This window comes from Cervus canadensis, chromosome 7 (assembly GCF_019320065.1).
Source record: "Cervus canadensis isolate Bull #8, Minnesota chromosome 7, ASM1932006v1, whole genome shotgun sequence".
NCBI lineage: Eukaryota > Metazoa > Chordata > Mammalia > Artiodactyla > Cervidae > Cervus > Cervus canadensis.
The window spans coordinates 92,433,344-92,456,330 of record NC_057392.1 but is presented as its reverse complement, the minus strand read 5'-3'; positions in this window follow the sequence as shown (position 1 = coordinate 92,456,330).

The following is a 22,987-nucleotide window of genomic DNA, read 5'->3' as shown; positions in this document are numbered from 1 at the left end:
ATGATGAATGGTATCTTTTTGCCTTATCTTTCCCACTCTGTTCTCCAAACATTGGAATTTACATGACACTTTTTTTAATCCTAATTTCTAACTTTTGATTGCCAGTCTTATATGCCCCATGCTTGTGACATCACAAATCTCTTCCCATGGAGCTAGCAGTTTGGTTTGTGATGTCTTAATTAAATGCACTGTGAGGTTTGAACATATCAGAAATAAACAATCATTCCAGGAGCCAATCTAAATACAAGTGAAAATAAAATATATGATGCATAAATGAATAAATTATAGACAAAAAGGAGAGCGAACATGTAAAGGGCAGATAATACCATTACTTTTCTGATGACTAGTGTTCCTGCAACCACATTACTAATAATATTTCATATGAACAAGATTAAATGCATTACATATTTCTGTGTACCTGTGGCTCCAAAAAACATGTATTCCACTTACATATTCTTAATTCACAAGTTCTCAGTATTTGGTTTTGGAAATATCAATTATTTAGGGTTCTTTTGAAAAATCTGTACAGGAGTACTTATTTGTGAAGAGAGATATAAAAACTAAAATTTTTACTACATGAAAATTTTGTCAATAAATATGGTGAAATCATCCTGTATCTATTTGACTGTTCATTTTTCAGTTTTGTGTTTTTAATTTTTTTCACATTTTATTTTATTTTTTTATTATAATCAGAAAGGCAGGCAATGGTTCCCTCCACCTGAGTTACAATTAAAACCACTACATGAGTCCACCTGTCTGATGGACTGTTTAGCAAAAGCACTGAAATTTTTCAAAACCCTCATTTTCATTTGATACATATATACAATGTATATACCATGTTCCCTTTTGATAATTATAAATAAAATGAGCCTGAGTTTAAAACAAGTGATTTGCTCAAGTGTCTTTTTTTTTTGGTAAACTTGGGATTCTAGGAAGTTCTGAGGACTGAAATGTAGTCATTCATCTTGCTGTTCTTTTATTAAGCCTCAGCTTGGTGTATCTGTAGACAGTCTGAAAGGCTCCAGATCTAAAGATAATCAAGATCACATGACTGAAGAATGGACCAATTGCTTGCGGATCCAGAATCCATCAGTGGAAAGCTAATGCCCTCCTTGTTGAAAGCATATAATCATTTTGAAGTATCATCTTTTTTTTTTTAAGAGAATGTCAAAAAAGCAGAGTCTAATTTTATGTGCCTGGGAGTAGCTATCTAAGCTTCAGGCAATTCAAACGCTGCTCTTACTGGGGAGTGAAGCTCTGCATAATTAACAAACATCATCAGCCTTCCGGTTCCTGCAGAATGCGGTAAGTTCCTTGCCTGAAGGCTGCTCTCATCCTAGTAAGTCTGTTTACCCTGTCCAAGATTAGATTAGTTTAATTATTATGAAAAAGACTGCTAAGATCTTACAGCCTAATTATGCAAATGTGTCTAAATGTTCACAAAAGTAATTTATTTATTTGGAGATAAATGAATCTGTTTTGTCATAAAACAGATTGCAGTCCTGGCAATGTACAAGCAGGGTTATGTAGCCCTGGGCAAATCTTTCACCACAAATATCAGTGGGATCCCTAGATTACAACATTTAAAAATACATAAATGTTTTTAGCAGGTTTTTATTGTTTTTGTAAATTATAGTAAAGCCAGAAAGAACTATCACAGGTTTAATACTCACCAACCTTGTTATGAAAACATGGTTTCTCAGCAGAAGCATTTAAAAGATGCTAACAGCCAAAACATTCCTGCTAGACCTATTAAGGTACACCTGTTTTATTATGTTTGGAGCAGCTATCTTCACAAGACTGTTGTTTTCCCTTCCCCCCCCACCCCATCTTTCTTGTAGTATTGTAGTTTAAGTTACTCTTAAATGAAAATACTGGAAACAGACAGTAGGATACACATATAGATGATATTACCTATATTCATTTTACCTGTAAAAATACTGTTGCATTTTAAATAAGTTAAACCAACATTTCTATCTACAAGGGACTTCTACATCCAATTTTAAATAACAATACTTTGATATATAATATAGCTGAAGCTTACAAACTTGGAAACATGCACTTTAATTATATCAAGTCTCTGAATCTAATAATTTTATAAATGATATTATCAATGTCATTAATATACCTAAATAAGCAAGTCTTAAAATAACCCAACTGAGGTCAGATATCCAGAGCTTCAAATTTTGACATGAGAAAACTTTTACAAATTTGCACAAGCTTAAGGATCTTTAGCAATAAATTCATTCATTCATTCATTCAAACAAGGAACTGGCCAAATAGTTGATAAGGGAATTATAGTGCATATATGTTGTTCCTGCTTGCTTGGTATTTGTTGTACCTTCTTCTGGAAATAGAGCCCATCTCACCTGGGGCAAACCCTTCTCAAAGTTTAACTGAGAGTGAGTATCCTCCATCTCCCTCCCCTCCTACCACAAGGGTGATCACTTGACCTAAGTCAAGCCAATCCCAGGATCTACCTACCAGAAGTTATTAGGGAATGATGATGATGATGGTGATAGAATAACCAAGTGAGCTGCAACATAGAGAGGCATTATTTATTGAGTACTTTCTATATGCTGGATACTGTGATATACTCCTTAAAACATAAACTCATTTAATCCTCAACACCTTTTCTACTGAAGATGCAAAGCTATTAGAATGTAGTATTTGGGATATCAACCACACAGTATGGGAAGAGTGTGTCAAAGAGACAGGTTAAGAACAAAGACAGCACACACTTGAAATTTTCAATTAGGAATTTTATAGTTATTATTGTTGTGTTGCAAGTAACAGATTTTAAAATGGGGACTGAGTTATTAGCCATGGTTGACCATACCATGAAGAGCCATGCCCTAACCAGAGGACAAATGCAGATAAACTTGAGAATCCTGAACTTGGAAATAGATGCAGAATTTGAACACCAGAGAAGGGGTGTGTATACTTCAGAGTCTATATGGTAGTTGTTATGTATTATATTTTTAAGAGTAGATATGGAAGAAAAAAAGTGAGGTGCATATTATGCTGGACAACCCACAATAAAATGCAATGAAATCTGAGGTTATAAGTTGCTCAGCAACATTTTCCACTTATTTTGGTAAAGGAAACCCTTCTTTCATGTGAAGTACTGATATACTGTGCTAGGTCCCATTTCCCTGTGTGTGTAGAGACTGGCGCAGAACCCAATTTAGACCGATCAAATCCTCCACTAGGAACTTTTTGCCAGATCAAACAGGGAAGAAATCATTTTTCAGGTGAGGTTAAGCTGCTGTGTTATGGGTCTTTGGGGAGACTGTTGGGGTGCACTCTGGTGGTCTTGCCCCATTTGTGGGAGATCCTGTCTGGAAGAGAAGCCAGTGGGAGAGGAAAGTGTTGAGCCCCTGGGTCTAACCATGGCTGAAATAAGATCTTCCCCGAGATTTTTCAGATATTTGAGTCAATAAATTCCCTTTCCTTTTAAAATTGATTTTATTTATTTTTGGCTGCTCTGGGTCTTCATTGCTGAGCATGGCCTTTCTCTAGTTTGAGGGAGTAGGACCTACTCTCTGGTCAATGCCCTGATTTCCCTTGTGGAGGAGCGCGGGCTCTAGCATGGGCTTCAGAATTTGCCGCTTGCAGGCTCCAGAGGGCTGGCTCAGAACCTGTGGCCCACAGGCTTAGTTGCGCCCCCCTCCCCCCAAGCCCAGAATGTGGGATCTTCCCAGACCAGGGGTTGAACCAGCGTCCCCTGCATTGGCAGGCAGATTCTGAACCACTGGACCAGCAGAGAAGGCCAATAAATTCCCTTTTCTGCTTAAGCTAGTTGGGGTTTGATTCCTCTCACTTATAGCCAGTGTCATCCTGAGAAGAGAAGTTTGAAGATCGAGTGGAATGAGCTCGAACCCACTATCATTTTTCCCATTTTTATCATTATTTTGAGATTCGGTTTGTCTTTACACGTGTGAATTATGTTCATCTCAGCTAAGGATCCCAAACACAGTAAATCAAAATTCTGTCAACTTTGTTTACTCCCACTTGCTTTTCTTCCTTTCGGGACCTGGGGGACATGATGGTGGGCATCTCATAGGGCCTTGGTCAGAAATCTGTACTTCTGGTTTTCTACATTTCCTGTGTCCTTAACCATGAACGATACCATAAATTTGGGGGATAAATCTCAACAGCAAAAGACAATGACTATATAAATATACCAAAATGTTTCTTTCAGTCAGGGTTTTGCCGTAGGAGAATATAATTTATTTGAAAGAGATGTGTTAGAAATAATGGAGTTTGACTTGTGTGTGTGTGTGTTTAAATTAACTGCTATTTAAATAAGCAGGACAATGAGTCTACAGGGAGATTCTAGCTGAAGTTCTCTTTTCTTTTAAGTGGATGGTATGAACCATGAGCTTAACAGACTGATATCACCATTATCTTAGTTATTGAAGCCATTGGGAGCTGTGTGCTGTTAAACGATCATATCTCAAATGCACCTGCTTTATAATTATTCATTTGGTGCAAGATCATTAACATATTCCTTAAGTCATTTACATACAACCTGACTTAACATTAACAATTTTTTTTTGCTCTTTAGAACAAATTAATTATTTGTTAATAAATAATTAATTATTTAGAACAAATTTTTTTGCTTTTTAGAACAAATTAATTATTGTTAATAAATAATTATTTAGAACAAATTAATTATTCATTTGGTGCAAGATCATTAACATATTCCTTAAGTCATTTACAGACAACCTGACTTAACAATTTTTTTTTGCTCTTTAGAACAAATTAATGAGGTATATAAATATATGGGTACACAGAAATCCTATGCAATTCAAATAATTAGGCTACAAAAGATCTACAATTTGTATGGCTTGCTTATCTGTAGGTAAGTAATGGTTGAGGCTCATGAGCAGATATATTAAGAAATTTCTGAAGTAATGCAAAGATAATTTCAATGGACAAACTAATGCAGACTTCTCATTCAACTGAATAATCAACAGAGTGCTTCAAACAACTAAAGATATTTATTATAAAATGGGAATGACATCTAATTAATGGAATCCCAAGAATTAAATGAAATTACAGTTTTTAGCACATTGCACATAGTAAGCACTCAGTTAATGATTATAATATCAATAATGATATGCTCAGTTCTACGGATGTAGAGGGGCTTCCTGAGTGACTGAGTTGTAAAGAATCTGTCTGTAATGTAGGAGACATGGGTTCAATCTCCAGGTCAGGAAGATCCCCTGGAGAAGGAAACAGCAATCCACTCCAATATTCTTGCCTGGGAAATTCCATGGACAGAGGAGCCTGGAGGGCTACCGTCCCTGGGGGTCTCAAGAGTCAGACAAGACTTACAAATAAACTACCACCACCAGCGACATAGAGAAATATAAAATATAGCTTGTGTACTTGAAGAATTTATGTTACTAGAGAAAATACAACCAAAAGAATTCGACAATACAGATACTTTATGCAGACAATGCCAATGCACTTCCCTATTCTCCAGTTGGTTCTTACTATGTGCCACACATTGTCCTAAGCATTTCACTTGCCTGTATTAGTCAGTTTAAACTTCATAGTAAACCTACAAGGTTGTATTACTTTTTAAATACTGAGAGTTCATTTCAATCTTTAATTAAGATAGGTATCTATTTTATTTTGCTTATTTTATTACTATTATTTTCTCGGCAGCACAGCATGCAAGCTCTGAGTTCCCTGACCAGGAATCAAACCTGTGCTATTAACATCTTCAGTTCACATGTAAGGAAAGTGAGACATAGAGAAGTAGCTTAGTTTCAGTCACACAACTGGGCTGAATTGTGTCAGATTCTTTTGATCCCATGGACTGTAGTCAACCAGGCTCCTCTGTCCGTGGGATTTTCCTGGCAAGAATTCTGGAGAAGGTGGCCATTTCCTCCTCCGTGGGACTTTCTGACCCAGGGATTGAACCCGCGTTTCCTTTGATGCCTGCAGGAAGGTCCTTTATCGCCGAGCCGCCAAGAAAGTACAGTCACACAGCTCCCACGCAGCAACGTCAAGGTTTGATTTGAGTCCCTTGACTCACCTTTACCGCTGCCTCGGAAGGGATGTATGTTGGTCGCTCAGTCGTGTCCAACTCTTTGAGACCCCATGGATGGTAACCTGCCAGGATCTTCTGTCCATGGAATTCTACAAGCAAGAATACTGGAGGGTGTAGCCATTTCCTTCTCCGAGGAATCTTCCCAACCCAGGGATCGAAGCCAGGTCTCCCGCATTGCAGGCGGATTCTTTACTGTCCGAGCCAGCAGGAAAGACTTTCTATTGTCTGACTTACCAGGGAAGACCTGGTATCAGAAGGGATAGAGGCCAGCTGCTTGAGGCAGTGGTTTTAGCTATACATGAGCACCCCAATCATGTGGAAAACTTGGTAAAACACAGATGAACGAGCCAGTGAGACTGATTGAGGCTGAAAATCTGCATCTCTAGCCAGATCCCCTTTGATATTGGCTCTGGAAGTGTGCTTTGGGAACCACTAGCCCAAGTTACATAGCAAGAGATGAGGAAGTAGAAGCCAGGGGTTAGAACTTCCTTAAATGCAGATTAAGCTACAGATAACTGGACTAGTGAAACCCTGGCTGGTACTGGAGAATCTTTTAAAAAGTCAATCTCTCTGGCTTCTGCAGAAATATTATTTTTACTTCTTTCCAGACTTTATTGCCTATTTTAAGAGTTACAGCAAAATGAAAACTCTGGCTGTTTTGAGATGACGTATTTGGGAAGAAATGGCTTTTGTAATTATGATACAAGGCACATGCTTGCAAAAATGGGTTTACATGTGTCCACAGAGTAATGAAATAGGTAATCAGTAGATTTGGTGATTGAAAGCACGTGTGCTTCTCCAGGATCTCATTCTCAAGGAAAAGTCATACATTTATTCATTCATTGTTCAACAGATATTGATTAAGATCTACCATGTATTGGGTTTACAACAGTTAACGAAACAAAGAGGCTGCTCCCATGGAATTTACATTCTAGGAGGGGGAAACTAGCACCAAATATAATTTAGAATATAATTTAGTGATGATAAGTGCTGTGAAGAAAAATAAATCAAGGAGTGGGAGTGAATTAAACAGAGAACAAGAAAAAGATTTTATAACGTTTGGGAGAAACCCGAATAAAGTGAAGGAGGAAGCAGCACAGAGGGAGGAAAACACAACTTTCAAAGTGAGAACATCCTTAGGACAGGATGGCTACCTGCCGGAGAGTGGGTCAGGAGGCTAGGGCGAGATGGAAGACAGACCACCAGCCAATCAGCCAGAAAAAGAACGTCATGTCCTGCAGACCAAGGTAAAGACTTGGGGTTTTCCCATCAGTGAGATGGGATGTCATTGGTGCGTTTTGAACAAATCAGGATTGCTCTGTCTTTGACACGGTCGAGAAAAACTAAAAAAGCAGGGGTGGAAGTAAAGAAACAAACTAAGGAACAATTACAAAACTCCAGGCAAGAAGTGATGAGGACCTCATCCAGAATGGTAGCTGAGAAAGTGATCATTGAATCCGAAAAGTAATTTTATGCAAGAGCCAACAGAATTTATTGATGGCTTGTTTGTCAGGTATTAATAAAAATGGTCAAAGCTTGGAAATAATGCAAACAGTGAATGGGGTATAAGTTCGATGTGCTATGGAGCAAAGGCCTAACTATATGTTATCTAGGTGTATCTACTTTGTTTGCATTAAGGGCTTCAGGCTAGCTGAAGTTAAAAGTTAACTTACCAACTTTTGTCCAGTGATGTGAATAATTCCTGTCTAGTGGAAAAGATACTCCCAAACAATATAGTTTATTTTTCTGTGGGGTATTAATCTGTTTTATATATAACCTAGCAACCTCTTCTTAGTATTTCTTAGTGTACTTACAAATACATATTACTGGGTCCCTCATGCTTTTGACACATGTTCATTTTATATTTGCAAGAGCATTGTGCGTTTTACATTGGAAAATTGCACTTAAAACATAAGGAAGAGAACAAATCAAGGATGACATCACAGTTACTGTCTTAGCATTTAAAAGAATGAGGTATCATTTTCTCTGAATTGAGAAAGTATGACAGTGGAACAGGAGTGTGGGGGAATAAGAGTTTGATGTGAGGCATTTACATTTCTATAGTAGAGTCATTCAATAGGCAGAGTCAGATATTCAGGTGAGAAGCCCAGGTTGGAGAAATAAATTTGGATGAGATCATATAGATGAAACCCGATGGCACACTGCATGAGATTACCTAAGCATGAGTCCAAACAGAAGAAAAAGGTGTCCGAGGACTGCTATGTGGAGCACTTCCACACTGAAAGATTTAGTCTATGAGGAGGAGTCAGCAAAGGGCATTGATAAGGAACCACCACAATGCAGAGAAAATTTGACGGAGTGATATCCCAGGAAAAGACACTGTTTCAAGAAGAAGGTTGATGTCAAATGATGCCAGTAAGATCCAGTCAAACTAGGATGGGAATTGACCACTGGTGTTTTGCATCCCAAGACCTTGAACAGAGTGGTTTGGGGACATAATGAAGACTAAAGGCAGACTGAAGCAGTGGCATAGAGACAGTCAACCACAGAAATATAAATGGTAGAATGAATAAAGTGGAGTATAGTCATACTGTAAGATATTATCAGTAATACAAATGAGCAAGCTAAAGGTACAAACAAGAATGTAGAGGCACTGTATAAACCTAATACTGAGCAAAAAAAAAAAAAAAAAGGGTGGGGGGACTCTTGAGAGTCCCTTGGACTGCAAGGAGATCCAACCAGTCCATCCTAAAGGAAATCAGTCCTTAATATTCATTGGAAGGACTGACGCTGAAGCTGAAACTCCAATACTTTGGCCACCTGAGGCAAAGAACTGAGTCATTGGGAAAGACCCTGAGGCTGAGAAAGATTGAAGGCAGGAGGAGAAGGGGATGACAGAGGATGAGATGGTTGAATGGCATCACCGACTCAGTGGACATGAGTTTGAGTAAGATCTAGGAGCTGTTGATGGACAGGCAGGCCTGGCAAGCTATGGTACATGGGGTTGCAAAGAGTCGGACATGATTGAGCGACTGAACTGAACTGAGCGAAAACAACAAAACAGAGTACCTCCTACACGATTTCATGTACTAAATGTTCAGAATTAAGTAGAACAAAATAATACTATTAAATATTTATGGACGTCTACATTGGCAGTCAAACTATAAAACTTTAAATAAAAACAAGAAAATGATTACCATAAAAGTCAAGTTAGTGGTTCCCTCTTGGGAGGAGGAAAAGGAATGTGACTTGGAAAGGATATGTGGAGGTTACCGGGCTGCTGACTATGTTCTATTTCTCATCGTTAGTGATGATTATAGGAGTGGTTCCCTTATAATGTTCCCACACGTTATTCATCTACACTGTGTTTTCTGCAGTGTTTTGCCTAAGCGCTCATGTCACACTAAAATAAGTTTTTAAGAGTGAATAGAAGGTTTGGCCTTAGTCGCTCAGTCATGCCCAACTCTTCGTAACCCATTTATATTTCTTTGTAACCCCGTGAACTGTAGCCCGCCAGTTTCCTCTGTCCATGGGATTTTCCAGGCAAGGATACTGGGGTTGCCATTCACTTCTCCAGGGGATCATCCCGACCCAGGGATCAAACCCGGGTCTCCTGCATTTCAGGCAGATTCTTTACCATCTGAGTCACCAGGGAAGACCGAATGGAAGGTTTAGAATTTAGAATTTGAACAATCTTTTCAAGAAGTTTTTTCAGTAAAGGGAGGGTGCAGAGAAATGAGGCAATGACTGGAAAGAGATGTGAGTTCAAGGGCAGAGGGTGCCACATGTTTGCCAGCTGAGGGAAATTATCCTGCAGTGAGGGAAAACTGATGACTTAGGAGAGAAGGAGAACAATGCAGATGTGAAATTTTTGAGTACTTAAGAGGAAAACACAAGTGGGTGTTGGCTTCAGTGGGCTTCCCTGGTAGCTTAAGAATTTACGTACAATAGAGAAGACCCAGGTTTGATCCCTGGGTCAGGAAGATCCCCTAGAGAAAGGAATGGTTACCCACTCCAGTATTCTTGAAGAAGTCTTCCATGGACAGAGGAGCCTGATAGGCTACAGTCCATGGGGTTGCAAAGAGTCAGACACGACTGAGTGACTAACACAATTTCACTTTCAAGAAAACAAGTAGTTCATACATATAACAAAAAAGAAGGTATTCATGGGTGTAGATGCTGGATATTTGGCAAACAGAATGATGGCAGCAGATGGGTATTCTTGATTGCTTCTATTAATATTTTCTCAGTCTAAAAGGATAAGTAATTTTCTGATATTGTAGAAAAGTAGGAAGCATTGAAGATTTTAAGAAAAAGGAAAGATGTGAAATCATTATCTAAGGGGCAATGGAAAATGAGCCCTCTACGGAAACGTCTAATAGGATTGTCTGTTGGGCTGCAAGCACTAAGGTCTCACTTGAGGCCAGTGGTCTCGGATTTAATGAAAGACTCTACATGTTTTTCTCCAGCAATACTCAGTTCTGTAGATACAAGATTAATAATTGTACTTAACTAGAGTTAGGATTTTGGTGGTTAGATACTGTTTGGCAGAAACTAGCAAGGGGGTCCATGCAAGGAAATGCTAATAATGGTAGATTATAGAACCCAAGGTTCATAAAGGGTGAAGGGACAGTGAAAAGGTTGTTGAGTCAGTGAATTAAGGGTCTTGGTGGTTTTAAAGAAAGATGAACCATACCAAGGAAAAATTCATATAGCTGCAGTATTGAGTTACTGATATTGGCCAAATACTGATTTAGGAATATAAAGATTAGAGTACAGCTTTGTACACTTTCTTAGGAGAACCTTTGAACTCTTCAAGGCTCCCTTCTCTTTCTCCACACATAACTTCCTGAAGCAGAACGAACTGAATAGGAAAGAAAATGTATGTGGGTAGGAATGGGGGAGTGGTGCATAAAAAGGAAACATGGAAGGAAAAAAGTCTCCCAGTACAAAGCGTTCCTGGGTCCCCATGTACTCAGACTAGATCAGTTCACCTGTGGGGACGTAAGAGGAGCTCTTTGTCTCGGGCAGCATGTAAGCCTTAAAATAAAAATGAGCATTATCCCCGTCTGGGTGGGCAATGAGACTTTCTTCCTAGCGACCCCCCACAGCAACTTGCAAAGTGCTCATTATCATTACTAGTTTAATAGCTAACAAAGGGAAGAATTCAGAGGAGAAAGTTTTGCCAACATCATTTTCTTATTACAAATACCATGCTCCATCTTCAATCTGTTGAAACAATAGCTGGAGATGCAGTCTAAAATTCTCAGTTACAGTGCCTGCTCGCTCCTCTGGACTCTGTTGGTGTTGCCTGGGTGCTCAGTCATGTCCGACTCTTTTCAACCCCGTGGACCGCAGCACACCAGGCTGCCCTGTCTCTCACTATCTCCCAGAGTTTGCCCAAACCCATGTCCATTGAGTCAGTGATGCCATCCAACCATCTCATCCTCTGTCATCCCCTTCTCCTCCTGCCCTCAATCTGTCTCAGCCTCAGGGTCTTTTCCAGTGAGTCAGCTCTTCACATCAGGTAGCCAAAGTATTGAAGCTTCAGCTTCACCATCAGTCCTTCCAATGAATATTCAGGGTTGATTTCATTTAGGATTGACTGGCTAGATCTCCTTGCAGTCCAATGGGCTCTCAAGAGCCTTCTCCAAAATCACAGTTCAAAAGCATCAATTCTTTGATGCTCAGCCTTCTTTATGGTCCAACTCTCACATCCATACATGATGGCTGGAAAAACCATAACCTTGAATAGACTCTGTATTTTCAGATAATTTCTTTAGAAAGGGATATCTTAGAGATAAGAAAATGAGATGCATATATTTGTCCTTTTAAATTAAATAATGTAAGCACTACATATAGGCATTCCATGAAATCCTTTCAATATTACTTTCAAAAAATTAAAAAATGACCTGAAGACTAATGCTTTAAACCTTATACTTTAGAAACCACAGACCATCATCATTTGAAATACTGTGTGAAAGGTTGTGCAGTAGTAAAAAAAAAAAAATCCCCTTGCCAATGCAGGTGATGCAGGAGATGCGTGTTTGACCCCTGGGTTGGGAATATTCCCTGGAAGAAGAAATGGCAACCTACTCCCATATTCTTACCTGGAAAACCCCATGGACAGATTTGGACATGACTGAGCGACTGAGCAAGCACATATATGAAAGTTCTTAGTGTGTGAGGGAACAAAAATATTCATAAAACCTGGGGTATAATTAGCCTATACATAGTTATGTGTGAAGAGGACTCTTTAAGGCACAGATTCATGTTTAAGGTAAAAAATGTGGAAGGGAAAAATGACTTTGTTTCTGATGTCTTATGTTTTAGCTTGCTTCTCTTTTTTTTTCAAATTGAAGTATAGTTGATATCTAAGTTGCTGGTGTATAATATGGTGATTCATAATTTTTAAGGTTATACTCCATTTATAATTATTGTAAAAACATTGGCTATTTTCCCTGAGTTGTACCATATATGCTTGTAGCTTATTTTATATAAAGTAGCAAGTAGCTGTCGATCTCACCCCACAGTTGCCCCCTTCCCTCCCCTCTACCCATTAGTAACAAGCGGTTTGTTCTCTCTGTCTGCGAGTCTGTTTCCTTTTTGCTATATTCACTAGTTTGTTTTACTTTTAGACTCCACACATAAGTGATATCATACAGTATTTGTCTTTCTCTTTCTGATGTTTCCCACTCAGCATAACACCCTTGAAGTCCACCCTAGTTGTTACAAATGGCGAGGTTTCGCTCTTTCTTACGGCCGAGCGGTACTCCATGTATGTACATGTGTACATGTATGTACACATCGTATGTACATGTACACATGTGCCGTCCTATGCTGCACTAAGTCGCTTCAGTCATCCAACTCTGTGTGACCGCATGAACCGTAGCCTTCCAGGCCCCTCTGTCCATGGGGTTTTCCAGGCAAGAGTACCGGGGTGGGGCGCCATTTCCTTCTTCAGGGGATCTTCCCCACCCAGGGATCAAACATGCATCTCTTATGTCTCCTGCATTGGCAGGTGGGTTCTTTAAGCCCCATATGTATATGTATGCATATATATGTATATATATGCATATTTTTTGCAGCCACATGGATGGATCTTGAAGTCATTATGCTAAGTGAAACAGGTGAAACAGAGGAGGGCAAAGTGATATATATATGTCTCACATCTTCTTGACCCCTTCATCTGTTGATGGACACTGAGGTTAATTCCATGTCTTGGCTAATGTAAACAATGCTGCTATGAACATTGGGGTGCAGTATCTTTTCAGGTTAATGTTTTTGTTACTCCTGTATTAGTTGTTTTTCTCATTTCTACAGAGCAATTCTGTCTAAATGGGAATAGTATATCGATAGTAGAACAAACGAGCTTTCACAGTGACCCCAATCTTCCCCAGATGGATCCACATCACTTGATATGATGTTACAGGTGTGTTCAGGCCTGAATTTCCATATCCCTGACCATTCTTTTTATGTTGAGTTATATGGTAGCCCATTTCTAGAGACTTTTTGGGCTGAAATCTTTCCTTACAGACCTTGACTGGGACTTGGATAGACTGAACTTTCCCAAGGACTCCTGTCCCTCACACCACCTGAAAGATGCGGTCATTCACACGGCCGGAGTGCACCTTAAGCGGAAGCTCTGGAGCTGAGAGCACAGTCCCTGCTGAGACGTTACGGTTAAAGTTCAAACGCTGAGGACCACATCACAGTCCAGGATGCTGATAGCAGACAAGCGAGCAAGGGTCTGAGGCTGAGCTGCGACCAGCCAACAGATGTTTCAGAGGAGCTTCAAGTTCATCAGAGGGCCTTGCTAGCATTTACCTTAGCCACAGACAACTTATGGGAAAAGAAACATGTTATAAAATTATAAACAAATATGGGTAATGTAATTCTAAAAATTTAGAGAATTGAATTTTAGTCTTAGAAAAATTCTATAGGTTTATTGAAGTAAAATTAGAAAGTAGCAAAAATAAAAAGGAAAAATAATTTTGTAACCTGTCACAAAAGATACATGTATATTTTTTAACAAAATAGAGCTAACAGCAATGTTTCATTCTGTTTTGTCATTTAGCATATTTAGAATGGTATTTTAAGGTATCTTTCTTATCTAGAAAGGCAACTTACAAAAGGAATAAAATATCTGCAAGCCACCTGATCAGGAGTTAATATCCAAAATATATAAGGAACTCATAAATCAATAGCAAAAAATAATATGATTAAAAATGGACAAAGATTTGAATAGACATTTTTTTCCAGAGAAGGCACATATATGGCCAAGAGCTACATGAAAAGATCCTCCAAGTCACTAATCATCAGGGAAATGCAAATCAAAATCACAACGAGATACTACTTCAGAATGGTCATTATCAAAGGGATGAGATAACATGCACTGGTGAAAATATGAAGAAAATGGAATACTTGTGCACTGTTGGTAGGAATGTAAATTTGTGCAGCAACCATGAAAAACATTATGGAGGTTCCTCAAAAAAATTAAAATTACCATATGTCCCAGCAATCCCACTTCTGGGTTAGGATGTGTGAAGGAAATGAAATCACTATCTTGAAGAAATAACTGTAAACCCATGTTCATTGCAGCATTATTCACAATAGTCAAGACATAGAAACAACCCTAGGCTCCATCAACAGATGAATGGATAAAGAAAGCAGAAAGCATAGAATGTCAAAACGTAAAAACGTAGTGGAGTATTCCCTTAAAACAAAGAATGCCATTCAGCACTAAAAAGAAAACCTGCCTTTTGCAACAACATGAATGGATCTTGAAGGCATTATGCTAAGTGAAACAGATAAAACAGAGAAGGACAAATACTGTATAACATCACTTACAAGTGGCATTTCAAAAAGCCAAATTAAAAAAAAAGAGTAGAATAGTGGTTGCCAGGGGCATGGGGTGATTGAAGGGCACAAACATCTAGCTATAACATAAATAAGTTTTAGGGATCTAATGTACAGCATGGTGATTATAATTAACAATATCGTGTTATGCATTTGAAAATTATCGAGACAGTAGATCTAAAAATCTATCATCACAAAAAATAAATTTTAATTAAAGGAGGGATGAGATATAAGCCTACCTTATCAAAGTAATCATTTGGCAAAATATGTGTGCATCAAATCATTATGTTGTACACTTTGAGCTTGTATATTTTATGTCAATATTATCTCAATAAACCTGGAAAAGAAAGTGTAATATTATGGATCATCTTAATGCTGAATGGAATAAGATAGTCTATCTATTTCATTGATAACCTATTTTAAGTATTTAGATGGTTTCATTGTTGTTGTATATATCTGTGATGCCTTCTGTCACCAACAATCTGAGTTAGGCCAAACGTCACAGGTGAAGGGCATACTCCTCCACAAAAATGCCCTCACTTCTGAAAAGAGCCACAAGTTCAAGGTTATCCACACCACTCCACTCTTGACCAGCTGGCTTCCCTGGTGGCTCAGAGGTTAAAGTGTCTGCCTCCAATACTGGAGACCCGGATTCGATCCCTGGGTCAGGAAGATCCCCTGGAGAAGGAAATGGCAACCCACTCCAGTATTCTTGCCTGGAGAATCCCATGGACGGAGGGGCCTGGTAGGCTATAGTCCACAGGGTTGCAAACAGCTGGACACAACTGAGTGACTTCACTTTCACTTTCACTAGCCAATCCCCCACTTTCCACAATTTCCCAGAAGGTCTTACAGAGCTCAAGAAAGATCTACACTTACTGCAGTTTTATTATAGCAAAACTATACAAATCAGAACCAGCCAAAGGAAACAATGCATAAGGACAAGTCTCGGAAGGTACCAAACAGGAAGCTTCCGTCATCCATGGGGATGCATCATCCTCCAGGCACACCCATATGTGACAAAAGACAAAATAATCCTGACCAGGGAGACCCACCTGAGTTTTATTGGAATTTCATAACACGGCTGCGATTACTTGAGTGGTTAGTCATGGAGTCAAACTCCATCTGCAGCCACCTTCTTGTCCCACACTCACGTCACAAAGCTTGAAGATCTAACCATTTAATCATGTGGTCGATCTTCCTGCCATGGCCTGCCCTCATCCAGAGTTATCTCATCAGCATAAACTCTCCACCATGCATAACATATACCCTCGTCACTTGGGAAATATCAAAAGTTTAGAGGTTAACTTCTAGGAACCAGAGGCAATGACCAAATTCTGTATTACACAACACCTGAAGTAGAAACTTAAGCTGATCACATTCCTCCATTCATAGTTGATTGGCCCAACCAGTGCCCACAAAACTTCTCTTTTGTTTTCTTTATATTCATTTATTCTTATTTTATACCTAATTCTGTTTTAACCCCTTTTTCCCATTGTACTCACTCTAATGCATTTTGTTATATACACTGAGATATATCTTCATCCTTATAAAATATATAGTAATTAAATGGCATAGTGTTAAAGAGTCCATCCTCAACCCTTAACATCATTTTTTTACAGCTATGTATGTGCCTGCGTGGCTTCTAAGTACTGTGTAGTATTCTATAAGATGGGCTTCCCTGGTGGCTCAGTCAGTAAAGAATCTGCCTGCAATGCAGGAGATGCACATTTGATCCCTGGGTCAGGATGATACCCTGGAAAAGGACATGACAATCCACTCCAGTATTCTTGCCTGGAGAATCCCATGGACTGAGGAGCCTGGTGGGCTACGGTCCATAGTGTGCAGAGTCAGACGTGTCTGAAGCGACTGAGCACTCACACATGCATTCTGTGAGTTTCATCTCTCTCTATTTATTTGTCTGTCCCTGGACTCACTGACACTCTAGGTTGACTCTAATTCTCCTTTTCCACAAACAGTGCTGGGCTGAACATATTCCTATGTGTCCCTTTAAGGATTTATACAAGAGTATCACTGGAGTAAATACCCATGAATGGAATTGTGGATTAAAGACTGTTGGAGTATAACTGAATCTAGATTGTGCTTCACAACAGCCAAGTCAGTGGTGTAGGGAGGTCACTATTTCACAATGTAACTGAGATCCTTAATGCTATCCAGTTTTCTAAGTTCTGCAATTTGGTTAGGGGTGAAGTGTTTCACCACTGTTGTTGTAATTTATATGTTTTGATTACTGATGAATTGAAACATCTCTTATTCTTATTAGGCATTTAGTTTCCTCTGTCTGTGAATTGCCAGTTCATATCCTTTGCCCATTTTTACACGGAATTTACTGTCTTAATTTTCAGACAACTCTTTGCACATTTCATGTCTTTACTCTTTGCTGTTAATACTAAAAACCTTTTCTCTGCCTACAACCATCTGTTAGTTTTGTTTGTGTCTTTCGTTGAAATATGCCTCTAATTTGATGTAGTTAAATAAACTATTTTCTTCTCTTTATGATTTGTACTTTTGCAATCTTCTATGCAAAGTTGTTCCTCACTTTCAGGTTAGTCTGGGATTCTCCTATATATTCTTCTATTAATTTTATAATTTTCATCTTTCATATTTAGGTCATTAATCCATATGGTATACATCTTTGCATATGATATAAGAAAGGGATTCAAACTTTTCACCCCATGTTGTGTACCAGTTTTCCCAACAAATTCTAAACAATTTTTCTTTCCCTATTGGTTTGCACTGTCCAATTTACATATCAATTCCCATATAAACAGGTCTATTTCTGAATCCTCTATTCTTGGGCCTCTTGTGTCCAGTATTATGTCTTACTATGACCGTAGTGGCTTCCCAGGTAGCATCTGCCTGCCCATGCAGCAGACACAGGAGATGTGGCATCCCTGGGCTGGGAAGACCCCCTGGAAGGGGCATGGCAACCCACACAGTACTCAGGCCTGGAGAATCCCATGGAGAGAGAGGCCTGATCCTTGGAGGAGTCGATCGGGTGGCAGAGTTGGGCCTGACTGTAGGAACTTAGCAGGCACACACACAGGACCATAGTGTTTTATTTCCTGAAGGTGAGGCACAGTATGTTTACATTCCTTTAAATCATTTCCCCACAAATGCTTGACTCATTTCGCTATTGTATTATTTTGCTCTTCTAAATGATATAACATTGTCTCCTGTATTTTCTAGCTAGTTATTTTTATTGCCATAGAAAAAGTCTATCGATTTTTGTTAGCTATTCTTGTATTCAGCAAGCCTGATCAATTTTCTCATTAGAACTAATAACTTGCCTGTTGATCTCTTAGGTTATCTACACAGCTAAACATATCACCAGCAAATAATGACAGTTTCATCTCTTCTCTTTCAATCTTTCTGCCTCTTATTTTTCCTTTCCAATTTTATATTACTGGCATTGCTATAATAAACATCCTGAAAGCTAAATGCTTGAGCACAATCATTTTTTAAATAGGATATATTCATAGCAGTGAATTTTCTGGTCAGAGAGCATTTTTTAATTTTTAAAGCTTTTACATTATATTTTGATAATTTATATAATAAATTTATATCAAAACATTGTTCCATTAATAGTATAATATAATGATCATACTTTGGAATTTTCATCAATATCTGGGTTTATCTATTTATCTATTAAATAATTTAATAATTATTTAGTATTATTAAAATATTAAAAGATGTCTTCTTTTAATTTGCTTTCTTATTATTAAAAATGTTGAAATTATGTTCAAGTATTAGGTATAGAATGAGTGCAATGAGGTAGTTAAGAAAATACATTTGTTTTTGTCTGTCAAAATTTTATTAAGATATTGAATAAGACAATTAACATATCTGAATGCTCTCTGGCTTACACTCAAATTTCTGTTCTCTAAATGCATAAAATATTCATCATCCATATCTTCAATTTATTTAATATTTGCTTTGTATAGCCATATGGTACTAGGTATGGTCAGGGGATCAAACAGCTTAACAATTTTGATTCTTATTCTTAAAGAGCGTCCATTCTATCAGGAAAATAAAAGAGACAGACATGAATAGCTATACCAGATGATATAAAATGATATTTGTCATAGGAGTCTCATGAATGAGTTGTATGGGATGTTAGACAATGAAATGAGAGGATTTTAAAGAATTCAATAGGCAGTGAAGGGCAGTGAAAATTTTTCAGTAGGAAAATGAAGAGATTGCAGTCACATTTAAGAGACCTTGATCTGCTGGTGGCATTTGGGATGAACTGGGGGAAGTCAAGTGTTAGTCACTCAGTCGTGTCCAACTCTTTGCAGCCCCATGGACCATAGACCACCAGGCTCCTCTGTCCATGGGATTCTCCAGGCAAGAATACTGGAGTGGGTCACCATTTCCTTCTCCAGGGGATCTTCCCAACCCAGGGATCAAACATGGGTCTCCCACATTTCAGGCAAGCTCTTTACCATCTGGGCCACCACAGGAGTGCTGGGAAGGTCAAAAAGGTGGCCTAAAGACTCATCAAGTGGTTGATGAAATATATAGACCAGTTCAGGGAAATGAGAATCTAACCAGGAAAGTAATGACAAATGGAAAAGAGGGATATGAGAGATAGGTATTAGCGGCCTATATAATAGGGAATGGTTTCTTTTATTTACTTATTTGGCTGCTCTGGGTCTTAGCTGCAGCATGCAGACCCTATTGCATGTGGGATCTATTAATAGTTACTTGACCAGAGATAAAACCCAGGCCCCCTGCCTTGGGAGCCTGGAATCTTACCAACTGGACTACCAGGGAAGTCCTAATAGTAGGGAATAATTTTTTAGCTTCAGCTACTGAGAAGATAGAAGAGCCATTAACACAAATGGGTTAGAAATCTAAAAAAGACTAATCTAAACTTGGGAATTGGAAAATTAATATGTTTCATATGTAGCCAGAAGAGCTGGAATTATCTGTGTGTGTATCTAGTTCAGAATAGAAGATATTGATTTCAACAGTATCTCTATAAAACTGAAAATGAAAATTGTTTGGCTAAACCTACCAGAGTAAGAAAGAGAGCAAGAAGATAAAAGAGCGTTCCATTAGTGATTTAAAAAAAAAAACCCATTTATTTATTAAGGCTGTGCCAGTTTTTGTGGCATGCAGGATCTTTCAGGCATGGCATTTGAATTCTTAGTTGCGGCATGTTGGACCTAGTTCCCCGACCAGGGACTGAGCCAGGGTCCCCTGCTCTGGAAGCACAGAGTCTGAAGCCCTGGACGGCCAGCAAAGTCCTAACGCAGTGACTTCTTACAGATTTCAAGTACGCGATTGACAGGGAATGGACCCACGAGAGAAGCAGGAAAAGAACTCAAGATTGTGGGGTAATGAAGGCCAAGGGAGATTAGAACCAGGGTTTAACAGAAAGGATTGAATGCCACAAATAATTCACCAAGAACAGACGTGGTTCTGGTGCCTAACAAGCATCAGTGACCTTTAGAGGAGCAGGTCTAAGGAGTGGCAGGTCTTAAAGCTAGAAGAAATTTATTAGCCACAAGAAAGAACAAGCTATGACGGTCCTCATTCTATGCAGAAGCGTGGTGATGAAAAAAAACGATGAGACAAAAGATAGTACCTCAAGTGGATTGTGGGAAAAGGCTTGCTAGGGACAGGGGAACTGGACATGTTTATAGATAGAATCAATGCAATTTGTGAAGAGGAAAATGTTATAGATACAATAGGAAGAGCATAATTAATGGAACAAAGCCTTTAAGTATATAGGCACCAGTGGAATAAAGACGAAAGGAAGGATTAATTTCAAAAAGGAGGGGTAAATTTTACCCAATGAGCAGAGACATTTTCTCTGAATAACTCATTTTTCACAAATAGGGATAATAGCATTTTTAATCTGTAAAAGAGAGCAACTAAATTGTAACCTGTAGAGTTTAGGACTGAGTTCTTTCTCCTCTCAGAATAACAGTCAGTGGCAAAAGATGCTTTCTTGATAATAGAATGGAGATTTTCTCTTCTATTAGAATCATTTGCATTTATAATATTTAATTCTACTATGTATTTGAGCCAAGGGATTGCTAGGGAAAAACTGAGGATATATTCTTCCACAGTCCCAGCATATAAACCAAGTCCAAAAGGATTTTTGTGAGGCCCTGAAATATACCCTCACCAGTGACTTCCTACATTGTAAATTGCCTCTGATTATAAAACTAGCCACCACAGTCTACTGTACCCTAAGGCTCTTTCTTTGGTGGTAGTCCATCCATCCTATAATCCTGCAGGATCATATTTGACCTCATACTCTGTATCAGTTATTTATCTGCCCAGTTGTGGCACAAAAGATGGGAAAAGTCATGTGAACACACTACGCTGTGTTTCCTCTTCTTGTTGTTGTTCAATTGGTAAATCATATCCAACTCGTTGTAACCCCATGGACTGTCGGACACCAGGGTTCCCTGTCCTTCACTATCTCTCAGAGTTTGCTCAAATTCATGTCCATTGACTTGGTGAAGCTATCTAAGTATTTCATTCTCTGTTGTTCACTTTTCTCCTGCTCTCAATCTTTCCAGCATCAGAGTTTTTATCCACAAGTAACTCTTCATATCAGGTGGCTAAAGTATCAGAGTTTCAGCTTCGGTCCTTCCAATGAATATTCAGGATTTATTTCCTTTAGGATTGACTGGCTTGATCTCCTTGCAGTCCAAGGGACTCATAAAAGACTTCTCTAGCACCACAGTTCAAAAGCATCAATTCTTGAGCAACATTCTTTATGGTCCAGCTCTTACATCCTCACATGACTACTGGAAAAACCATAGCTCTGACTATATGGATCTTTGTTGGCAAAGTGACATCTCTGCTTTTTAATATGATGTCTATGTTTGTCATAGCTCTCCTTCCAAAGAGCAAGTGTCTTGTCTTTTAATTTCATGACTGTAGTCACCGTCCTCGGTGATTTTGGAGCCCAGTTTCTCCTCTCAGTTCAGTTGCTCAGTCGTGTCCCACTCTTGCGACCCCATGGACTGCAGCACGCCAGGCTTTCCTGTACATCACCAACTCCTGGAGCCTACTCAAACTCATGTCCATCGCATCGGTGATGCCATCCAACCATCTCATCCTCTGCCGTCCCCTTCTCCTCCTGCCTTCAGTCTTTCCCAGCATCACAGTCTTTTCCAGTGGCTTGGTTCTTCCCATCAGGTGGTCAAAGTATTGGAGTTTCAGCTTCAGCCTCAGGCCTTCCAATGAATACTCATGACTGATTTCCTTTAAGATTGACTGGCCGGATTTCCTTGCAGTCCAAGGGACTCTCAAGACTCTTCTCCATCACCACAGTTCAAAAGCATCAGTTCTTTGGTGCTCAGCTTTCTTTATAGTCCAGCTCTCACATCCATACATGACTACTGGAAAAACCACAGCTTTGACTAGACAGACCTTTGTTGGTAAAGTATAAAGGCTCTGCTTTTTAATATGCTGTCTAGGTTGGTCATAACTTTTCTTCCAAGGAGCAAGTGTCCATTAATTTCATGGTTTCCATCACCGTCTGCAGTGCTGTTGGAGCCCCCCATAATAAAGTCTGTCACTGTTTCCATTGTTTCCCCATCTATTTGTCATAAAGTGCTGGGACCAGATGCCATGATCTTAGTTTTCTGAATGTCGACTTTTAAGCCAACTTTTTCATTGTCCTCTTTCACTTTCATCAAGAGGCTATTATTCTTCTTCGCTTTCTGCCATAAGGGTGGTGTCATCTGCATATCTGAGGTTCTTGATATTGCTCCCAGCAATCTTGATTCCAGCTTGTGCTTCATCCAGCCTGGCATTTCATATGATGTACTCTGCATATAAGTTAAATAAGCAGGGTGACAATATACAGCTTTGACGTACTCCTTTCCCAATTTAGAACCAGTCTGTTGTTCCATATCTACTTATAACTGTTGCTTCCTGACCTGCATACAAGTTTCTCAGGAGGCAGGTCAGGTGGTCTGATATTCCCATCTCTTTCAGAATTTTCCACAGTTTGTTGTGATCCACACAGTGAAAGGCTTTGGTGTAATCAATAAAGCAGAAATAGATGTTTTTCTGGAACTCTCTTGCTTTTTTGATGATCCAGTAAGT